The sequence below is a fragment of the Strix uralensis genome, chromosome 13, assembly GCF_047716275.1.
Source record: "Strix uralensis isolate ZFMK-TIS-50842 chromosome 13, bStrUra1, whole genome shotgun sequence".
NCBI lineage: Eukaryota > Metazoa > Chordata > Aves > Strigiformes > Strigidae > Strix > Strix uralensis.
This window is the reverse complement of record NC_133984.1, coordinates 10,706,664-10,727,696: the sequence shown is the minus strand read 5'-3', so window position 1 is coordinate 10,727,696 and position 21,033 is coordinate 10,706,664. Positions and strand designations below refer to the sequence as shown.

Genomic DNA, 21,033 nt, shown 5'->3' with positions numbered 1-21,033 from the left:
GATTCTCAGTTGTCCATACTGGGAATTTTATCAAGTGAATTGAAATAAAATTTATTTTCAGAAGAGTTACAAAAGATCTTTTTTAAAGAGTTCATCTGTTTTCTGAGCAGTGCAGTCTTGGCACACACTCAAAAAACCATGACTCAGCACCTTTACATTGAGGGATTTTTAATGGTTCTTTTAACTACTTCTGTAAGTTTTATTCATTTTAGGATCATATTATTTTCAATTGTTGGTTCTCAGCCACAGGGAGTAACCTTCTCCCTCCCCCGTGCTCCCAATATTATGGAAACTGAAATACCCACTTGGTTGTTTGATTACAGAATATGAGTTTTGTGAGATTCGTAATTATGCGGACATTTACAACACCAGTAAATCCAGATGTAAAAGTCAACTGTTAGGCAGGTCCTATATCCTATGACTCTTGAGGCTGCTCTTAATTCTTGCACCAATGAATGCCTGCCCTTTCTCTGCCTCCATTTCCTCCGCAGTACAGCCTATCTATGCGACACTGTGCAGCCTTCTGAAATTGTGCAAAACCTTTAAATAAACGCTGTATTTTGGACTGAATGCAAGCGTGGGGACTGGGGTGATGGCTCTTCAAAGTGCTGGATTTTGGCTGTTCAAATGCTGCATTTGGGTGGCCTGTGCTGTGGAGCAGATACTATGTGCCTGAAAAATTATTCATTAGAAAATGTTTGGGAAAGGTAAATGAGTTCTGTGATGCTTTTTTATTGCATTTATCACAATTGCATGCAATTCATGTAAAAGGATTTCAGGAATCTTAAAACATAGAAAGCAGAGTTTGATATGAGCAAATCATATGGAAGGTAATGGCACATTTCAGGGAAAGAGGTGCCCATCGTGTTCTCACTCTAGGTCTTGGCCATAATGAGTTTAGGTGAGTTTTTAATTCCCAAATCGGTGATGTTCAAAACTTTGCTGGAAGTTGCAGCTGCTCAATTCTTATTCCTGTGGCACAGGTCATTAGGGACTGTAGCGTTTTGGTTGCCCCACAAGAAATATATTTCCATGAGTTTTAAATATTGTTCATTGGTACTGATGTTTCAGTAACAGTATTTCCCAGAGGAAGTTCAAGTTTTAAGGCTTCATAATTTTCAATGTAAATCACTTTGAAACCTTGGATTAAAGGGGAAAACCCTCATAAGATATTTATTTCACAACTTCAATCACAAAAATAGTGTTCTAATCTGAAAAAAAGACTAATAAATGGGAAAATCCACAGAGAACCCCATACCATGGAAACCCAAGCCAGCGCAGTGACTCAGATATTAGTTGTTATTGCTTAGTGTTCTTAAAGAAGTTTCTCTGAGACTATCTTGTAAGACTAATAACTAAATGAAATAAGCTGCACTTTTCCTGTCTTAGGTAGGCTAGGTCTTAAAGTTAACAATGCAAAGTGTACCCTCATAGTCTTTAAACATTAAATAAGGCAGTGGCTGTAACGGAGGCCCTGGTGTGTGTTTCTTCACCCCTCGGTGAGCACTTGGCCAGTTATTTTGGTGAGTCCCACCTAAAGGGACGGAAATAAGTACACCCATTTTAGTAGAAATGGCTTGGTAACTTTTAGATGGTGACAAAATTAGACTTGTGACTGTGAACTTGTGGGGTAAGTACCCTTGATCATTCCTAAACAGCTGTCTTAAATTTGACACAAATGTTTCCTGCTGATAGAAATGCCACTTCCTTCACTTTGCATATATTCAGAATTGTTACCTTATATGATGTCTGCAGCTTGGACAGTGCGAGTCATTATGTGAAGAAAAGAACAAACCAACATGGAATTTTTTCCTCCCAGTGATACTGTTTGGAGGTTCAGCTCTCTTTTTGCTGCCTGTATTGCTGTCACCCAGGATTAAAAGCTGTAGATATCTCAGGGCTCCAGCAAGGGCTTTCAGCGACTTGGATGAGGACTGCAAAGATGCATCAGAACAGTGTGGGCAATTACTTCTGGGAAGATCATGAAAAAATAAAGTATGGCTAATGGACCTGAGTTCCTCTCTCTTCCCTTTTGGCAGTCATTTATGGTAACATAAAGTAAGTATAAAGTCTGGCGCCAAGACATAACGCTAGTGATTTATGCTTGCTTTAAGAGATCCTAAAGCCAAGAGGGATCTTTAAGGGCTTCCCTGAATTAATTCCTATTTGAACTAAAGCTCGAAGCTTAAGCCAGGCCTTGCAGGAGTGCAGCTGCCTGCATCATGACTGTAGCACCAAAGAGCTGAGCTCACAGACTGTCTTTGTTGAGGGGCTTGGGTTCAGCTGGGCACGTGGGCGAGCCCGATGGCAGGTTTGTGAGATGGTTTGCATGCTCAGACACGAGCAGGGGGAGTGCTTTGCTGGATGGGGCTGTGAGGAGCTCTCTCCTGGGCTGCCCTGCATCTGCTGGCCTACGGGGCTTCACTGCCAGCTAGAGGGATGACATCCTGGTTTGTGGGGATGAGTCTTGCTGAGCATCTGGACCCTCCTGAGACCAGCATGGGTCACATTTGTGATGCTGAGTAAAACCGATGTGGCAAAATTGTCAGGGCAAGTAGCATGCAGATAATTTTCCCACTTTAGCAGGCTGGTCAATGGGATCCAGTGAAAAACAGACTGAAGGGCTGGGTGTCTGAGCCTGGTGATGAGCTTAGATGTGACTGACATCCTGTTCAGCCCAGGCACTGTTTCTTATTTTGGATAAGACCCCTTTGCTCCTGTGAATTGGTTGTGTGGCAGTGCTGAACTACATTTCCTGCCCCATCTGCTTTGGTGCCATTGAGGATTAAGTTTTTGGATCTGCCCTGTGCTCATTCTTGTTGAAAGCATCCTTCAGATCTGTTCCATTACAGGGTGCGTGAAGTGTTGTGGGGTTTTTGTGGGGTTTTTTTGGTCTTTCTAGTTTAAACATGGTATTTCTATTTGAAATCAAAACATTTGAAATCATCCCCATCAGATTAAAATGACATCTCATCTTTTCTGTATTAAGATTTAAACTCATCATAATATCTTAAATTTACATAAACCTGATATTTAAGGATTAGATGTTTCCTATTAACATGTAAAGAAAGATACAATCCAGGGAATTTCTGGCTAAACACATGAAATTATGCTTAATTGCAAACTGTTTTAGTTCAGAAGAGCAGCTATCATCAATCCTTTCTTAGGTAAAGGTGTAGGTGAGGTGAGGTCTCTTCTAGCTCTTTGATCACATTATGATCAGGAACAATTGGCTCAAGTCACTAATTATGGAGATAATTTTCTTCATATGATGACTCTCATTTAAATGCAAATCACATTTTCTTTTGTAGCCAGTGCACCTATTAAAATACTGTTTTTCTGTTTTGTTAATTGAATTCCAGCTTCGATCCAAAAGCAGTTTGACACAAATTGCAGGTAAAATTAATCATCTAATAAATAAGTAATGTAAAAATTAGGAAAAAGTATAGTTGCTAATCATGATGTGCTATTAGTATAAAAAATTTGAAGTTACTCTAATGACACAGCCAGTGGTAACTGTTACCAGGTAATCAGAATCAGTCTTTCTTTGAGGGAAGATTAACAGGTAAATAGGATTATACAGTAGGGTTAACATCAGTTACTTAAATGAAAATGTTTTGGGTGCAGTCAGTGGCTCATAGGTCAAACTTCTATTTAGATCATACTTCTGCTTTGCATAGTGCTCCCTCTAATGTTTTCTGCTTTTAAATGCCCAAGTTGTGTTTAGCATGCATTGCTTTGGAGGTGAAGGGGGGAGCTGATGCCGCTCTCACCCTTCCTGACTCCAGAGCAGGAGCTCCCCTTCCCTCCACCCACCCCAATACCAGAGCTGGGAGTGGTCTGTGGTTCATGGGCTGAGGTGTTGGGCTGAGTATCTGGTCCAGGTGAAAGGAGAAAACAACCCTGGCAGTGCACCAATGCAAGTAGCTCTGTCACTAGTGGATTTGGCTCCATCTTCTCAAGAGACATTGTTTTTCTCTGTTGCAGAAAAGGATCTAGGCTAAAGACACTTGGACCACTTCTCTGTGGGCCACAGGGTACATGTGTCAGGGGCAGAAAGCAACTCCTGACCTGGTAAAATGTGGGCAGTCCAGCTGAACCTCACTGGTGAAGAAGGGATGTCTTCTGCTGTAAGGCATTTCAGGAAAGGAAAGTTGTCTTTTATTTAAGAAATCCATTCCCTTTCTTACACAAAGCATATCGTAAGAGTAACAGAAAGTATCATTAACCTTCCTCTCATTTGGGGAGGAACTGGCTGACTGCACTAAAATTATTACAAGTGATATATTGGATAACAAACGGGAATGCTAATTGAAGACAATGTCAGAGGAGAAGTGTCTGAGGCGCAGAGTGAAAGGCGATGCTTGCATCTGTCATTCTCTGTGCGAAGGACAGAAGTAAAAAGGAAAATGAGAGAGGGCAAAGCTGGAGCTGTGTAGAATTGCTGTGGCTTAAACGTGTTTGCTGTACCCCACCTTGGTGGCAGAGAACCGCACTTTGTGCCCAGTTTAAGTTCAGCTCAGGGCCAACTTCCATGGGATGAATATTCGAGTGTGGTGGTGAACATTATTGCCTGCTTTTTCTGGCTCTGAAAAAGCTTAATCATTCACTCGTTGCTCTGCTCTGTTCTATTTTCTTTCCTAAGAATGTTTTATAAAATCTACATATCCAAAATCGCCCATGCTAACTTTTTAATGAGGAAACAGCGATGTGCCTCATACCTTGGGACTTCGGATGGTACCAGCTGAATGGGTGTAACAGATTGAAGTTGGATTGCAAGCTGGAAATGCTCTCTTGGTCTGTGCTACTCTGGGTTGCTTAGTGTCCGCTGGAGAAAATGCAGTTCTGTGTCAAAATTGTGCTCTTTCTCATCAAAAGATCAAAATGAGAGTTAATCTTCTGCCTTCTTGTGAATGTGTGTGTGGGAATTGCCCTGTTGTGGGGCATTGGGCTGAGTTTTTGTGGTGGGTTGTTTTTTTCTACATCACCAAGAGTGCTGTTGGTTATGAATTAGAGGTTTTAAATTAGGTCTCTGGAGATACACAGCTATTTTGTTACTATCTTCTTACATGCCATGAAGCCATTCAAAGGAAAACTGAAAGCCCTTTTCTGTAAAATAATAATTTTCCTTTGCTTTAGTTAGTAACACCCAGTATTACTGAAACTAGGTTTAAATATTCTTTTGTTCTGTTTTTTTGGGTTCTATTTGCTGGTTCCCAGTTCAATCCCATTTAAGCAGTTCTGGGGTAAGGGGCAGGCATAGTCTCTGGCTCGCTCTCTCCAACCAAGGTGCAGATCTATGCAGAGAAAAAGTTGTCCAGTACGTGTTTATACTGTGGTCAAAATGCAACTGCAGTCTATGCAGTCATACTTTCAAAGATTAGAACAAATAGAAGAAACATTTTTAATTGTTTGTGGACTAAGAGAGAGAAAGACTTGCAGTTGAATCTGAGATTTATAACCTTTGCAGTTCATTCTTCTCTAGTTACTTCTTTCCAAGATCTGTAACCACTGTATTGTCCCCGTTTCTGTCCAACAGTTAATTACATTAGTTCACTGACAAACTATTATTAAACAACTGCAGTCTACTTTAATAGCTAGTTTTCTAATTAAATAACTGTAATGGTTTTGTTCTCAGTCCTGGTCTTTAGGCATCTAATTTGTTGCTACCCAGTGTCTTGCATTTTTTATGTATTTTTTTCCTTCTCAGACATGAGATAGGATTGGAAAAGCCGGCTCTTTGTTCCTGCAGAGGAAGCAGCACTGCCGTATCCAGTAATGCACAGGAGTTGCCCAGGATGAGTTCAGTTTGACTACACCATTCTGCAGAGTAGCCTTTTGTGGTGTGGACAGCTGCACGCTGGCTTCATGGCATGTCTCATCAGGTTGTGTGTCCCACACACAGCCTGTAGCTTGCAGTGCCTCCGGTGAAGCCTGTTTCAGCAACCACAGACATTTCTGCCTCCTGCACACACACATAGCTTGAGTAGGATGCTCTGAAATGGGCATCCTTGACATGGGTTCAGTGTGCTGGGGACATGCTCTGGGGTGGATGAGTTACCCTTTGGTCTTGTTGGATTTAGTTAGTACCAGGGGAGTCCATGGGTAGGATTCAGATACCATACCCTAATGCAAGGAATAAATATTTGTCATAAACAGGGTTGTAACTCGCTTGTTTTAAAAGAATAGTGTGAACTCAGCATAGGTAGCTTTTCTCCCTAAAGCCATATAAATCTCTGTGAGGCTCCTTTGTCAGACCCAGAAGAAATCCAGTGGGCTCAAAGTCATAGGCTGAGAGTTTTGCCTGTGGAAAGAAGGTCTGGAGAAACTGGGCTTAAAGTAGGAATAAAAATGGAAAAAAACTGGCTAAAATCCTGTTCTGTGTCTCAGTCATAGCAGTTTAAAACTGAGTTACATTTTCAAATTTTTTTGCAGTTTTTCAGGTTTTTTAAAAGATGATTCTGACTACTTGTAGCAGCTCAACTACAGTGCTAAACTCAGCCTGCAATACACTGAAAAATGGATTAATAATAGTACAGGATCTTAAATGCCCTGACATTATACTGCTACTGCATTGACTTTAAACACTTACACATTTCAGGCAAACAGCAACTTAATTCTTAATTAGAATCACTAAGCAAATGCAGATTATATTTAATTTAAATATTTATAGAATTTGTTTAAGCTTTCAAAATAGATTACATGTTGAACAGCAAAACTGCTAACATCTGAATGATAATTTTACTTCTCAGCCCAATTAAGAAACTAGTCAGGAATACAGCTAATAAGTTGCAGTGTTTGAGGAAACATTTTATAATGTTGTGTGTACAGAGGACCTTTAAAAATGAGTTCTCTCAAGTAAAAGGGATAGTTTAGAAAAATTTTGTTACTTCTGATAGTATTTTAAAATCTTGCATCTTCTCTTCGCTTTTTGGGAGTTGCAGTTCTTCTCATTATCCTGAGTACAACTGCAAAAATTACATAGTGAACCAAAGAGAGATGAAAACATATAACATGCCAATCCACTTGATTTTTATAATGCTGAACATGTTAAATTAAAGTACATGATTATCCCAGTTGATCTTAGTTAGTCAACACATATAAAGTTAAGCATGTTTGTAAATGTTTTCAGAGCAGAAGTATAAGGCTTCATAAAGAACATTTACAATCTTAAGGATGTTCCTATCGGTAAAGAAATTCTTCGCACTAAAATTTATCACAATATTCCCCCCAGCAGTATTGTTTTTGTAACCCAATATATCCTTTGACACAGCATTTTCTCCAATATGGTTCAGCCATGAGTAACAGACCACCAAGGCTTTTTCAGGGTCAAGTTCAAATTCTTCATTTATCACTCCCGTTTTCCTCAAAGCTAGTTTTATTCCCTGCTACACCTTTTCATTTTGGGAGACACCTTCCCTATTGCATTTATCTGTCACATACCTAAAGGTGATCAGATCCTACAGGCTTTAGGTTGATTTAATGTAACAGTAGGCTTCATTTTGCAAAAATGTTAATGTTGCCCAAATAACCTGGTATCTATGAAATATTTCAGGACTGGATTTGAACCTTCTGGAAATCTGTTTGGCAGTGTCTCACATCTTTCAGTGTGGCAACAAGTGCTCCTGAGATTGAAAGGTTCCTTGTGCCTTTCATACAGATGTTTTAACAGTACCTCTTAACTTACCTGACAGTCTTCCATTGGTTTTTACTCTGTATTACGAAGTCTGTAAGAGCTGCAATATCTTTTCTGGTTTTCCTTTATAATGTTACTAAACATTATGTGAATAGTTTTAGATTGTATTTCCTGTCTATTTGTACACTGCTGTTTTGGCTGGAATATAGCGTGTGTTTAATTTTTTCTTGGCTGTGTTACATTTCATTCCTTGGTTCACTGCATCATCTGTCTTGTTAGTCCATAAATCTGATCTATTCTAATCAATGTAAATTCTCTGTTTCCCCTAGCTGTGTGTCACCAGCAAGACTAGTGACTTTGGAAACTGCATTTCTGAAAGGTTATTTTGTAAAAGATACAAGACGAGGCATTGTGCAATGCTGATGCTTAAAGCTGGGGGCTTGTCACTTAGCCTCAAAGCAGCTGCTGCAGTCTGTTCTCTGTTTATAAGCTGATTTTGGTAGCTATCACTTGCCAAGATGGTCACCAAGGTGAGTGCCTTTGGCCTCAAACTAGTAGCACAGCAAAGTCTTCACTGGGATTTATGATCTGTATGCAGTATAAATTGCGTTGTATTTGTAGGGTAGCCCGATAACGGGAAGTTACCAGTTTAGAGTCACTTTTGTTGGAAAAAGGACTTTTTAAAGACAGAATTTTTGTGGTACTTAGAAACAGACAGTGATGCAGAGCCAAGAACATGCAATGGCTGTTCCAACGCAGAATCCTCTTATACAAGAACACACCGTGCAAGTCTCCTGTGCCTCACACTTGGCTTTCTCCCCTCTTCCAAGAGCACTGATGTGCTGGTACTTGGAATATTGATATGACTGTAGGTCTGTGGTTTAGCTGAGATAAGTTACATTCAGTAACTTTCCTTTGTTTTTCATGCTTATGGATGTCAGTGCCTCCACTATGCTCTTGTTTCTGTGCTGATTCTCCTTTGGGGCTGGTTTGGTGGCGCAGACACTGCTGCGACTAACACACAACTGCTAAGGGCCTTCCTTCTACTGCTGCTCCTTCTCTTCCTCCTTCCCACTCATTTAGCACTTCTGCATGGTGTTAGATATCCACAGGAAACTCTTGGGCAGAGATTTCCACCTTTTTTGGATGCCTGTACAGCCTCGAGCAGAATGTGCCTTGGCTGGTGCTGCTTTGAGGCTCTAAGGTCTGTGTGAGTGTACAGGAGGCACTGTCGAGTTTTGTCATTTTATTTTCTTACGCTGTGCAGCAGTGACTTTTAGGAGCTGGTCAGTTCCTCAAACTACCATGCTCTTCCTTGGCCTGGGCTCCCAAGCTGGACTGACTCCCCTTGCCAGCCATGCTGTGTTCCATGATACGTGTAGTGGCTCATGGCCACTATTCAGGCTTGCAAAAGGACACTATGCACTGTCTTGGATAAATGAGTTTGACATTCATGAATAAAAAGAACAAGATAAAAGCTAGATAATAGTATTTATTTTTCTTGAATCCCTCCATCCTGTTTTTCATTTCTTTCTGATGTTTCAGATGGGTGTCTGATGATGCTCTAGACCAGGGAGAATAAGTGGAGATGGAAACATGCCAAGTTTTGGTTGGATTACTGAAGGGCAGTCTCCAAAGCCATGTAAAACTACTACAGCAAAATTCAACTCTGCTGTTTCATAGAGTTTTTAATTAATTAATATAATGATTTAATTTTGTGAGGCTTAGTAGCTTTTTTATGACCTTTTGAATTTATTTCTGTTTGTGGGTGACTCAGATTACTTACTTTTCTAGCCTGGGGATGCTGCAACATCATGTGTCATGCTATACTGGTTTTGATAGTCCACTGGTGACTGCAGAAGGTAGAAATTCTTCCTGGTGCACAGAATTATGCTGTTATATTCCCTTCTGCTAATTCATCAGATACGCTACTTTAATTACTGAAGTTAACTTTGGTGACAGGTTAAAGCTTCCTGGCTGGAGCTGGTTTATTGTGTTTGTAGGCATGAGTTTGCATCAGTTGAACCCGGAGAAGAAATTCAGATGTAAACCAGACTAAAATAAACAAGTGAAGTGGAGTACAGTGGTGTAAGCTCTTGCTGGTGTTTGTGTGACGAAAACTGCTTGTATTGGAAGCTATTAATTGTGGGCAATTTCTGCTTGGTGTTGTGAAGTCTGAATTACCCAGAACTATATTTGATGATAAAATACTAAAACTGTAACAAATTCTGTGTAAGCCAGAGCTGACCAAATAATCCGATTAATAGGATTTTATCTAATGGACTAATTTAATGGGGATGTCTGAAATGTACTGTGTAGAAGCCACAGATAAATTTAAATTTCAAGAATGAACATCGTTCTTCATTCCTCTCTCTCTCTCCCTCTCTCTCTCTTCCCCCAGAGGTCTCCCCAGCGTATCTGAGTCTCCTCCCCGGTGAGCAGTTCAGCTCGGTGCCATCCACAAGTGCAGAGTGCTTTGAAAAGAGCACACGGAAGGCATGCTAGCAAGACCATGAGTCACAGGCAGAGCAAACTTTCCTAGCTCATCAGCGTACACTGGCCTCAAATCCTCTTTGGAGCAGCTACCAGAGGGGCTGAACTTTTCTGTTTCCTGCTGTGCTGCTCGGGACCTTTTCTGTGTAAGCAAAGGCTGATGGAAACCTGCGTCTAGGTGGTACCGCATGAGAGTGAGATACTCACCTTGCTCCCTGACATCCTCTCCCTGCTTTGGTCCCTGCCAGCAGCGCTGTGTCACCACACACCAGATGTGCAGGCGACTGCAAAGAGCTTCCCTCCCTGAGCGCAGGTGCTCTCTTTCAAGAAAAAAGTAAGTGTTGGTCAGTAAATGCTGGGCAAATGTATTACTGTATGTTTGGATGAAGGCAGGCAGGCAGGCAGCAAGGGGGAGAGGGCAGTCTAGAAGTCTGGCAGTGACTGGGTTGGCTGGATTGGGAAAGTGCTGATGCCAAACTACTGCCCTTAATTTTCCTGGCAAGGCAGCTCTCCCAGATGAGATGAGATGTGGTGAACCCAAGATTCTCTTTAGGAAGGTTTACTTGGTTTAAAATGCTTTGTTGGCAAATGCTGCTTCTGACTTCTTGTAACTTTTAACTAGTCTCAGTTCATCTTTGTCTTTATTTTAAATTGAAAGGTACTTTACCTAAAGTGTTCTCATCAGCCAAACCACTGCTGGCTTCATACACAGAGTAGTTCAGTGTTCATCTGTCTCATTTCTTTACTGTCCAAGGTAAACCTCAGGGGACTAAAGCTCTGAACCAAGTAGTTTCAGGCTATTCATCTGGAAAACAGAGCCACTTAGACCTTTGTAAAGAAAATAATTTAGTAATCTGTGCAAGACACCTGTCTCTAAGCCAACCCATTTGGAAAAGTTGCCAGTGTAGTAATTCCAAACATTTTGTCACAACAATACCGATGATGCATTTCCATTATTGACAGCATTTCTTCTTCCCTGCAACTACAGGACTGAGCTCATTTTGCATCCTCTTCCGTGATCCTGCATTAGAAATGCTTTGTAATTTGAGAATGACACTGCAGAGCTAGACATTTTGCAGAGGCATTTTTCTGAGCGTTTCTCTGCAGACTGATGCAGCTAAAACCATTGGGAAGTGAGAAAGACATTGCTGCTGCACTGCTGGCAAAGCAGCAAGTGTTGCCTTCCCAGCTCTCTACATCCTTCCTCTGGAGCAGGGAAGTACCCAGGTCACTGCTCTCCTGTATGAAGGGGCCAGATAAATGTTTGTTTGCCTGCACCCCCCCGCCTGCCTGCCAGCCTGCAGTCAGCAGCACATGCCAGGTTGCAGGTGTCTCTGGGAACACACCAGTGCCCTCCAGATGTGCCAGTTCTAGGTAATCTCACCCAAACACAGAAGTTTCTCACTGTCTTGTAAAGCATCAGTGGATCAGTGTTTCTGTGCCTTTTGCTAATTAGATATGTATAGTGACTCTTAGAACTTTTATCTAATCTCAAACTCCAGGCACTTACAGTTTTTCCTCATTCTTTTTGGAAATGAGAAAATACTTATTTGTGTTCTTGAACACACACTTAACAGTAGAGTTTCTGTACCTTACAACCAGCAAGTGCCATGGTGCTGGATATTGCAGAAACACAAATGATACTGCTTTCTGTTTTGAAAAGTTTACTGGCAAACATAAAATTCGTGGTGAAATACTGCATAGAAGCAAATTGAAGGGTAGACTGGCCTGTAGTTGCAATGTTAATCCCCAGGTTTTGGCTGTGTGGTTTTTAGCTTTTCTTTTGTTTTGATTATCAGTTGTTTATAATATTTTGAAAGCGTAAGTATTAGGGTAAGGATCGAGTTCCTGTAACTGTGCTCATGAGATGCTCACTGCTGACCAGCAACAGTTACATGTTGATCGAGTTCCTGTAACTGTGCTCATGAGATGCTCACTGCTGACCAGCAACAGTTACGTGTTAATTAGGGTAAACTCCTGCAGGGGTTTGCTTGCCTGACTTTGTTGCTGTGGGCTGCTATGTGGAAAAGAAGATGTTGGCCAAAGCTTCCCTCAAAGCTGGGAGCAAGGGGACAAATAACATGGATTCTCCTGTTTCAAACTCAGAGAATCTCAAGGCACCACTTTTTCTTGTAGCTCACAGCAAGGCAGTCCAGTCCTAGCACACATATCAAATCCAATATTTTGCCATCTTGGTTTCATGTGATAAAGGTTACTGCCTATTTAAATTAAAAACATGGAAAAATACAACAAAGACCAGAAGCGATGTGCCTTGAGGAGCTGTGCTGTTACTTGTAGGCATAGAAGCCTTTTTGGTGCCTTTCACAGGCTGGATTATGTTGCTGACAACTATTTCCAGCATTGTTTTTTGAGCAATACCAGTGAGGAGGGAGCAGAAAGAAAATAATTTTAAATTGATGAGCCCTGAAGGTTCATCTAAAAGATTTTCACTAGCTTCATAAAAGCTCCTGCAGACTTAATTTAAAAATTATAGCAAAGATGGTTTATCTCCTTTTCATGATCTTTTCTTTAAGCCTCTTGATTTTTAATGTACCATCCTTGTCCGTTAAAATCCAGAAAAGTGTTTTGAATTTTACAGACTACAAAACTGGTAGTTACCAATCTTGGAGGATGTTTTAAGCAATGCTGTAGCAGGGAGACAGAGGTCTGCACACAAGGTCAAGACCCCAGAGGGGTCTCACTGGTGACAGGAGGCTTGTGAAGTCTCAGTCTGCTGCAGCATGTCCTCCTCTGATGCAGGTAGATGATGGGATGTTTTTTGTACCATTGCTCTGCATGGTTGCTAGTTTTGTTGACGAGTACTTGATTCTATAGAGATTTGGGGAGCAGCAGATCCAAGTGGACAGAGATTACTTTGAGAAAGACTTCTCAAGAACAGGTAGGATGAGAATCAGTGATGAATAGGCTGGCATTGGCAGCAGAGGTAACCAGTAATTGTTTCAAATGGCAGACTTTTATCTTGTTCTTTGAGAACTTCCTAGTCCAAGTTCATCAAAGAACAAACTTTTAAAAGATGCTTATTCCAGAAATGGCATTAAAGAGGATGCGGAGGCTGTTATGCAAGTTCTGCTCAAGGAAAACATTTGGCTTTCCTCTCCTGGCAGGGGTGGGAATGATTTGTTAGAATTTGTCTAAAAATTCATGAGAAAATAACTTTCTGTTGGAGAAACAAACAAAAGCCTTAAGAGCACCAACCCATTATTGCTTGTAGATTTTGATAGTGAAGATTTGTGATTTTGCAGAGGGTAACTATTTCTATGAAAAATCCATGGTTGCTGTCCAGCAGTGAAAAAGCTGTGAAGAAACACACAGGTTGTTTCTGGGGGAGCATTCCTCTCTGTGATGGGTGCAGTAGATTGCTTCATGTTTGTCTCAGGAGAGAAAAAGCCCCCCTAACCTACTAGTGTGCTCCATGCAATCATCCACAGGATTTACCAACTGCCCTGCTAATCACCCAGTGGGTCTAGGTTAGAATGTCCTGATGTCAATGTTCAGAGACCAAGAGGAGGAGAAGCCACCTCCAGCTGGATTTTATACAGAGTTATTTGTCTGCAAAAGTGCCAGCAGATTTAAATTACTGCTGCTGTTGTCAACAAGTTCCTCCTGCATGTTCTGTAATGATTAAGGTCTTTGGAGATTTTGGATCACTTATGTTTCTCAGTGTAGCTACAGATTGTGAACATAAGGGTTGCACCAAGTATATTAAATAATGAATTGGAAGGCAGAGGTTCCCTTCCTTCTGTGTCCTTTGGGTAGAAAAATTTCTGCTGACTCCACATTTCTTGCTACTGAAAAAGATAACCTGGTCAGGTAGCTAAATGTTAACTTGCAGCTTGCCAGCTTTTTCACTTGACATGCAATTGCTCTTAGAAACAGCTGCTGCCTTGCTGCTACCAGTGCCAGAGAGTGTTTTGTTTGATGACTTAATCAATGTGTTATTCTATCAGGAACCATTTGTGGATTCAAATACAGATGTAGGATGATAATTGTTGAAAAAAAAAAGTTCATTTCCTTGAATTCAAAATACGGCCATCATAAAACAGCCCATCTCCTATTTCTGATTTGCTCTGAAGCCAAGTCTAAGCAGGTTGTGCACCTAGTCTGAACTATGCAGGGCAGTAACTTTACTCTTATTATTTGCAGCAAATTTTCTTAGAACATGATCGCAAAAAAAATTTGACCAACTTTTTTTGGTAAATGTTAAAACTCTATCCATATCACTTTGCAGTTTATTCTTCATTGTGTAATTACTCTGTGTACAGACTGAACCATGCAGCAGCAGTTTGAGGATCACCTTTCAAAAACCTGAGACTTAAAATGAAGTGCCAAAGCCTTAGATAGACCCGGCTAATATGGACAAACTGTAGTGTCTTCTGATCGCATCTAGTTAGGGCTCCTTAGTTCTATCCTAAAAAAGAAAATTTAAATTAAAAAAATATATATGGTCTTGGACTTTTCTAAAGCAATTGCAGCTGAAGGAGTATCTGTATGGAAATTGGTTTGGGGAACTTCTTACAGCATCACAGGTTTAGAAGTATATGGAGCAGCCACAAGAACCTCTGAACAATGGGTCCAGTCCTTGTACTTCAGTGGAATGATGCTGAAAACTTTTAGCTGGTATGTGAGTCATTCATTAAACCCAAGGGGAAACAATGGACACTTAGAGTTTTTTTTTCCAGGCAACAGTAGGAAAACGTAATATTTACTGCTTCTTGGTCTATACAACCCATTTCTGATGCTTGTGAATTTGACCTGAGGTTCCTTCTCTGTTCCCACCCTATTCTCAGGCTACACATCTTGTTGGCCCATCATTAGTTGCTTCATTACATGAAGTTACCTGTGTTCTGCCAAGCAAGGGTGGTAGGAAACCAGTGTTTCTAGGGAACAGAAGCAATCTGGAAATGCTAATCCCTTTTCCTTTCCTCCACAGGTTTGCCAGTTCCTTTTTTATCACCAGGTACATAGAACCAGCAGTGTTATTAGGGTGGAGCAGAACAAAGAAAGTACAGGCCCTGCCTTCAAATCGTGAAATGTCTAGGTTTAAGTCTTCAGGGAATCTGGGCAGTGCTCTGCTTTGCCAAAGAGCAGATCCTAGGTATAAGCCCATTACCAGAGAAATCACGTCCTTCTGACTTGTACCTGTCTCAGTGTCGTGGTTTAACCCCAGGTGGCAACCACACGGTCGCTTGCTCACTCCTCCCACAGTTGGACGGGGGAGATAATCAGAAGGGTAAAAGTGAGAAAACTCATGGGTTGAGATAAAGACAGTTTAATAAGTAAAGCAAAAGCCATGCACACAAGCAAAGCAAAACTTCCCAGCCCAAACCAGCACATTCTCCATCCCTTATTCCATAACATTTACGTCATGCTCAAGTCTCACACTATCCAATACATTATTACCCGCCACCACCCTTCCCATCCTTTGATGTAATACACAGATATTATTCCTGTAGTCTATGGACCACCCCTGTAAAATGGCCATAAGATGTCCACAAAATGTCCACTGAGTTCATTTAGTCCATGACTTTGAGCTCCATCTGTTGTGGTGGTCACTGAGGACAGGAGAGGTGGTGTGTTGTGTGGAGTTACTCAGCACCAAAGTCAGCTCAGGTTGGGTCACTGCTGCACTTGCACTGCTTCTTGTAAGGCTTGTCCTCCATTGGTTCAGGGGGTTCCTGCTGTAGTAATTCCTATAACATGCAATTCAAATCATGGGTTACAACAATTTAAAGGTATTTCCATTACAGTCTTCACCCTTGATCCCTTTGGACCAGACCATCGAGTTTAACATTGCAATGAACTCCTCCCCTTGCCCCTGCTCTGGCTTGGATTTATCCACAGACTGCAGTCTCTTAGGGTTGTACCTGCTCCAAGTAGAGCCTTATCTATGAGCCACAGTCTCTCCAGGGGTGTACCTGCTGTGGCACAGATTTTATCCACAGCCACAGTCACTTTGAGGTACACCTGTTCCAGTGTGGCCTTCTCCATGGGCCACAATGCCTTCAGAGATGTACCTGCCTCAGTATGGCCCGACTCACAGCTACTTTCTCTTCAGAAGTAAACCTGCTCCAACATGGCCTTACCCATGGCTGCAGTCCCTCCAGGGGTGTACCTGTTCTGTTGTGGGTTTATCCATGGCCAGCATGACCTCATGCACAGCCACTGAAGTTTCAGGGTGTACCTACTGCAGCACAGACTTGTCCACCGCCACAGATGGTTTGAGGTGTATCTTCTCCAGTGTGGACTTATCCTTGGGCCACAATCCCTTCAGAGGTATACCTGCTGTGACACAGACATAACCACTGCCACAGATGCTTCGAGATGTACCTGCTCTGGCATGGTCTTATCCACAGCCTTATCCACAGATGCTTCGGGTTGTCCTGCTCCCATGTGGACTCACCCACGTGTCACAGTCCCTTCGACTTGAGTTCACACTAGGGTTCCAGCCCACCCAGTACAGCAGCACAGAAACAGCAGCAATGCCCTGGCCATCTGCCAGCCCAGGCGCATCACCATTGCTGTTATCAAAATGTTCTCAGGCACAGCAGAGTAAGATGATAAGCAGTACAGCAAGCAGCAAAAGCAAAAAGCAGCCACTAACGAGCACAAGACTCTAATTTACAGTAAGGCAAGCAAACCCTATGGCAAGCACAGGAGCCTGTCAATTAATAGCTAAACAGCAATAACAGCTATAAATTCAATCTAGCACATTCCAATCAAATCTGTCATTATCTCAAACCCTTCGAGCCCCATGCTGGGCACCAGAAAGGCTTGAAACATACAGTCAGACCCAATTACTCTCCCTTGATTTGTGTCTGTGCTCAGCAGTGCGGATGGGTAGTTTCTCTCTCTTGTCTTTTTAAGAGTTTATGGACTGCAGAATGGCTGTTGCTTGTCCACTGTGCAAGCGGATGAGTTAAATATTTACCAGTACTTTTTTTTTTTTTTTTTTACAAACAGTAGTGCCTGCAAGAGGGCTGCTGCGTTTCAGGTTCATTTTGTGCCCTTTCTTTTTTCCCGCTCCCTACAAATAGCGAAGCCAAGTCAATCAGAGCATCAAGAAGGTTCAGATTACTAATGTGCTCAGCATTTACAGAGCTTAATTTCTTTGAAAAGAGAGAAAAGGATGAGTCTTTCTGCTCCATTACGAAGACTGGTACTTTTTATGCTGAGCAGAGGTTTTCTTGTTTGTTTGTTTTTTTTTCCCCGAAAATAAATTTCACTGAAACTCTTTACTGCTGCATTGTACTAAAAGATTCTGCCTATAGGTATTCTGATAATACTGCAAGAAGCCAATATCTGGTGACTTCCAGAAGAGACATTTTCATTCAAATTTGGTTTCTGCTATTCTTGATTCTAGCTGGTATTAGACACTTCAATAGATCCAGTATATTAATTTTTTTTGGAGCAATGTAAAAAGATACGGTTAATATTATTGACCTTTGATTTGGGAGAGCGTCTGGTTTAGATTACATGTTACATTTTCTTTTGAAGGGCATTGCAAATTTTTCCTTTTGCAAAAATTCAGACGCAACAAAGTGAAGGTCAGCTTTTCATTTTCTATGACCCTTTATTACATGGGCTTGCTTCTAATCTTGTTCTCTCAGTTTTTGTATCGCTGCAGTTCCATTGTGCTTAGAGTAAGTGGGACTAAACTCAGGACTATTTTGTTTATCCTGAAGACCTTGATAGCAAGCTTGCTTTGCATGTCTCAGAAGAGTTAACAGTTCTTTTTGAATTCTGACCTGTGTGTACAGTTTAAGCATTAATTTTACTGCTAGACTGCCCCAAAGTTTCAGCATTAATTTAGGAGATAATCAGTAATATTGGCTTTCACAAACTTTCATAACTTTACAGAATTATAGAGCTTTCTCTTGCAAGGAAATTTCTTGATCTTATAAACAAGGAAAGTAAGAAGCTTAAAGCTGGCACAAAAACAGGTTTATTTTTTTGATTTCCATGGTCTGATCATAGCATGCTTCCTCAGTTTGTAAGCAAGGACATGAAAGGTATCTCATTCACAACAGCAGAAGATTTGCCCTGGGTTCTGCTGGGGAGACTGGTTGTTCTTAGATAGTCATGCTTCTTCTCTCCTTTCTTTTCTCCCTAGTAGCTTACTGACTAGGATTGCCCAATTATGTCTTAATTGGCTTCTTTCTTTTTATTGACCTCCTTCTGAATAGGGGTCAATGTTGACCTGCTTTCTCTGCTGGATACAATTGCATATTTTTGTAGCTGTTTTGAGACAAGCTATTAAAAAAGAGAAAGAAATAAAGACATCCTAATTTATCTGACTTGTGGATACACAGGATTTAAAATGCTGCAATTTGCTTCATAACTCCCTGTAATGAGCAGGAGGGGGCACTTACTTATTTTCTTAAGCTTAGCAACCCTACTGTATCCTATATGAACAGGGATGTAACTATTGTTCCTAACATCTACTTTCCTCTGCTTGTTTTAACACTTCCTGCATAGGTTGATCAGTAATTTTAACCGCAATATGTGATTATGACCTGTAGTCATCTAGCAGAGGTTGCATAAGGATGTCTTTCAAGCTAAAGCGAGGGTATGCACACTGTGTCTTAAGAGATGTTTCTTTCAGCTCACTTACCAGACCTTTCCAGAGGAATTTCCTGGTTTATTCTTAGCTTCTCCTGACACCTACAAATGACTGCAGAAAGATGAGTTATCTTTGTTGCGTAATGACTGTCAGCAAGCAGGAGTCCTTCACTTCTTTAGGCCAATAACAGCAGGAAAACAGCTGACCCTCACCTAGTTTTATTCTGAGCAATGACGCTGATTCATGGTGCTTTGTAACCTTGTGGGGGATTCTTCCATGAAAGCAGTGATGTATTAAGAGTAGAGGTAGATGGTATCAGAGAAAATATCTTCACCTGTGTGAGTTATTTGTGTCCATTTGTCCCTCTGCTCTTATCCTCAATTAAACACCATATTGCCCTGGTGTTCCAGCATATGCATTGCTACCCAAAACAGGTATGAAATAAAAACTACATCAACAGAGATGTGTGACCACATAATAAGACTCTTAGGTTCTTAGGGAGATGACCACTGCAAACTATTCTTAAATACACTGATTTTGTAACTGGTACTTTGTACTGGCTAGGGAGACCGGGAGCATATTGTCCATCTGACCTCTTTCTGGGTTCAGGAGAATCTGTTTTACATGGAGTGTCATCATGGTTCATGCCTTGCCATTTCCACATGGTAGGAGGAGACATAAGGAGATCCTACCTCATGCCAAAGCAGCTGGTAGCTACAGAAGGCATGACATTAAAAAGCAGCTTGCTATTATCATAGGAAAATACTAAAGGCCCTATCTTCAGACCTTGCGAAATGTCCTTAGTTTGGCACTCTGAAAATATGAGGTGATATCTCCGGTGGTTATCACACAGTTATTTTAGCTTTGTATTGCCACTCAGCAGGAAAGTGTTGAGGGGACCGAGCCAGCTCATGCATGTCTTCACTGTGGCCTGGTGGAGTGGCTCATAGGGACAATCACAAACAAGAGAACTGGCTGAAATCCTGCAGCTGAAGTTGCATCTACTTATGCAACTTCCCATCACCCACCACCATTCTTTGGCCCTTTAGCAGGTCAGTGACATTTTATTATGAAAATCCATGTTGCTATTGTTGTGTTTTAGTAAGAAGTAAAAAAGAACTCCTGGGCTAGAGGCAGACAACCCCCTATGATATTTGCCATGAGAAGGACACCTGTGCTGGAAGTGAAGAATGTGCAATACTTAAGGCTACTTTTAATATCCTGCCTGGTGACCTTTCGCAAGAGAGCTGAGAGTGCTAAAGCCCAGGGTAGTCTGTGAAAGGATATGTGCTTTTAATCAGCTTCCCAGTAGTAGGATAATAAAAGCAGTAATCCTTTTAGTATTCTGCTTCTATTATCTCTACCTACATTTTCCAAGGTCACTAAAGCAGTCAGCAATGAGGAAGATAAGCTTCCAAGGAGTTGAACTGTAGAGCAGTGAAAAACATCACATCCAGCAGCATGGATTGTTCTCTTGCTTCCAGCTTGTGGTGAGGGAGTCAAACCATGTAGAGAATAGATTGACTTGGTTTCCCAAGGCACTGGTCACAACAGATTTCCAATATAGCAGGATCTTCATCTTGTGGTCTCCAAGCATAATTTGTTGCATTCAGACTGAGAATTTGGACTTTTTCCTCTTGTAAGTAGACCAAGCTATTTGGCCTGGGGGAGGAAGGGAAATTATTTTTATAGTTGAGGGTTCTGATTTGGTTTGGCTTCAATGAATTTGTTTATTTTCTTTAAAACAACAACAACAATCCACCTCACCCACCCCCAAAAATTGTCATCTGCTGCAAGTATTGATTTCTGTTGGTGAAATTTTTAGCATAATAGTTTGGATGCAGTAGCAAAAATAAGATGTCATTTAAATGTCCAAAGTGTGCTTCTGTTCTCAGCTGTGGTGAACTCTACCCCTAGGTAGCAGACATGCATTTTCCCTTGACTTAATTAGACTCTGTATACCAGAACCAAATCTGGCTGTTTGCATATTAAAGAAGCACAATATGGAGTTGTCCATCTCTTGTGAGCTCTTGGAATTAGAGTGTCTCTACTGGGTCAGTCCAAAGGTTCATCCAGCCCAGTACCCTGTTTCCAACAGTCACCAGCAAAAACTGCCTAGGGAAGAGCACTGGGCCAAGGGCAAGCGCACGGTCCTCGTCCCTGTAGCCCCTCAGTCTCCACCAATTTCTGCTTAGGGACTTCCTAAGCCAGATCTGGTATTATCCTGTTTAATAGCCCTGAATGGATTTTTTTTTTCTCATTATTTTGTTTAATTGCTTTTTGAACTAATTTAAAATTCAGTATTCATGACATTCAGTGGCAA

General features: G+C 41.3%; 1 protein-coding gene across 6 annotated transcripts in view; it reads left to right on the top strand.

The window, feature by feature from the left end:
* The first annotated feature begins 574 nt into the window (after nt 1-574).
* The window catches only part of HTR2C (5-hydroxytryptamine receptor 2C), a 98,749-nt gene continuing 78,290 nt past the window's right edge, over nt 575-21,033 (top strand). For 4 of the 6 annotated variants that reach the window (XR_012630665.1, XM_074882336.1, XM_074882338.1 and 1 more), the window contains exons 1-2: nt 1,786-2,058; nt 10,038-10,463. The gene's annotated coding sequence lies outside the window, so the exon portion shown is untranslated. Of the gene's footprint in view, nt 708-1,785; nt 2,059-10,037; nt 10,464-21,033 lie in introns of those variants that run through there. The other 2 variants (XM_074882335.1, XM_074882337.1) reach the window with 2 other exon arrangements.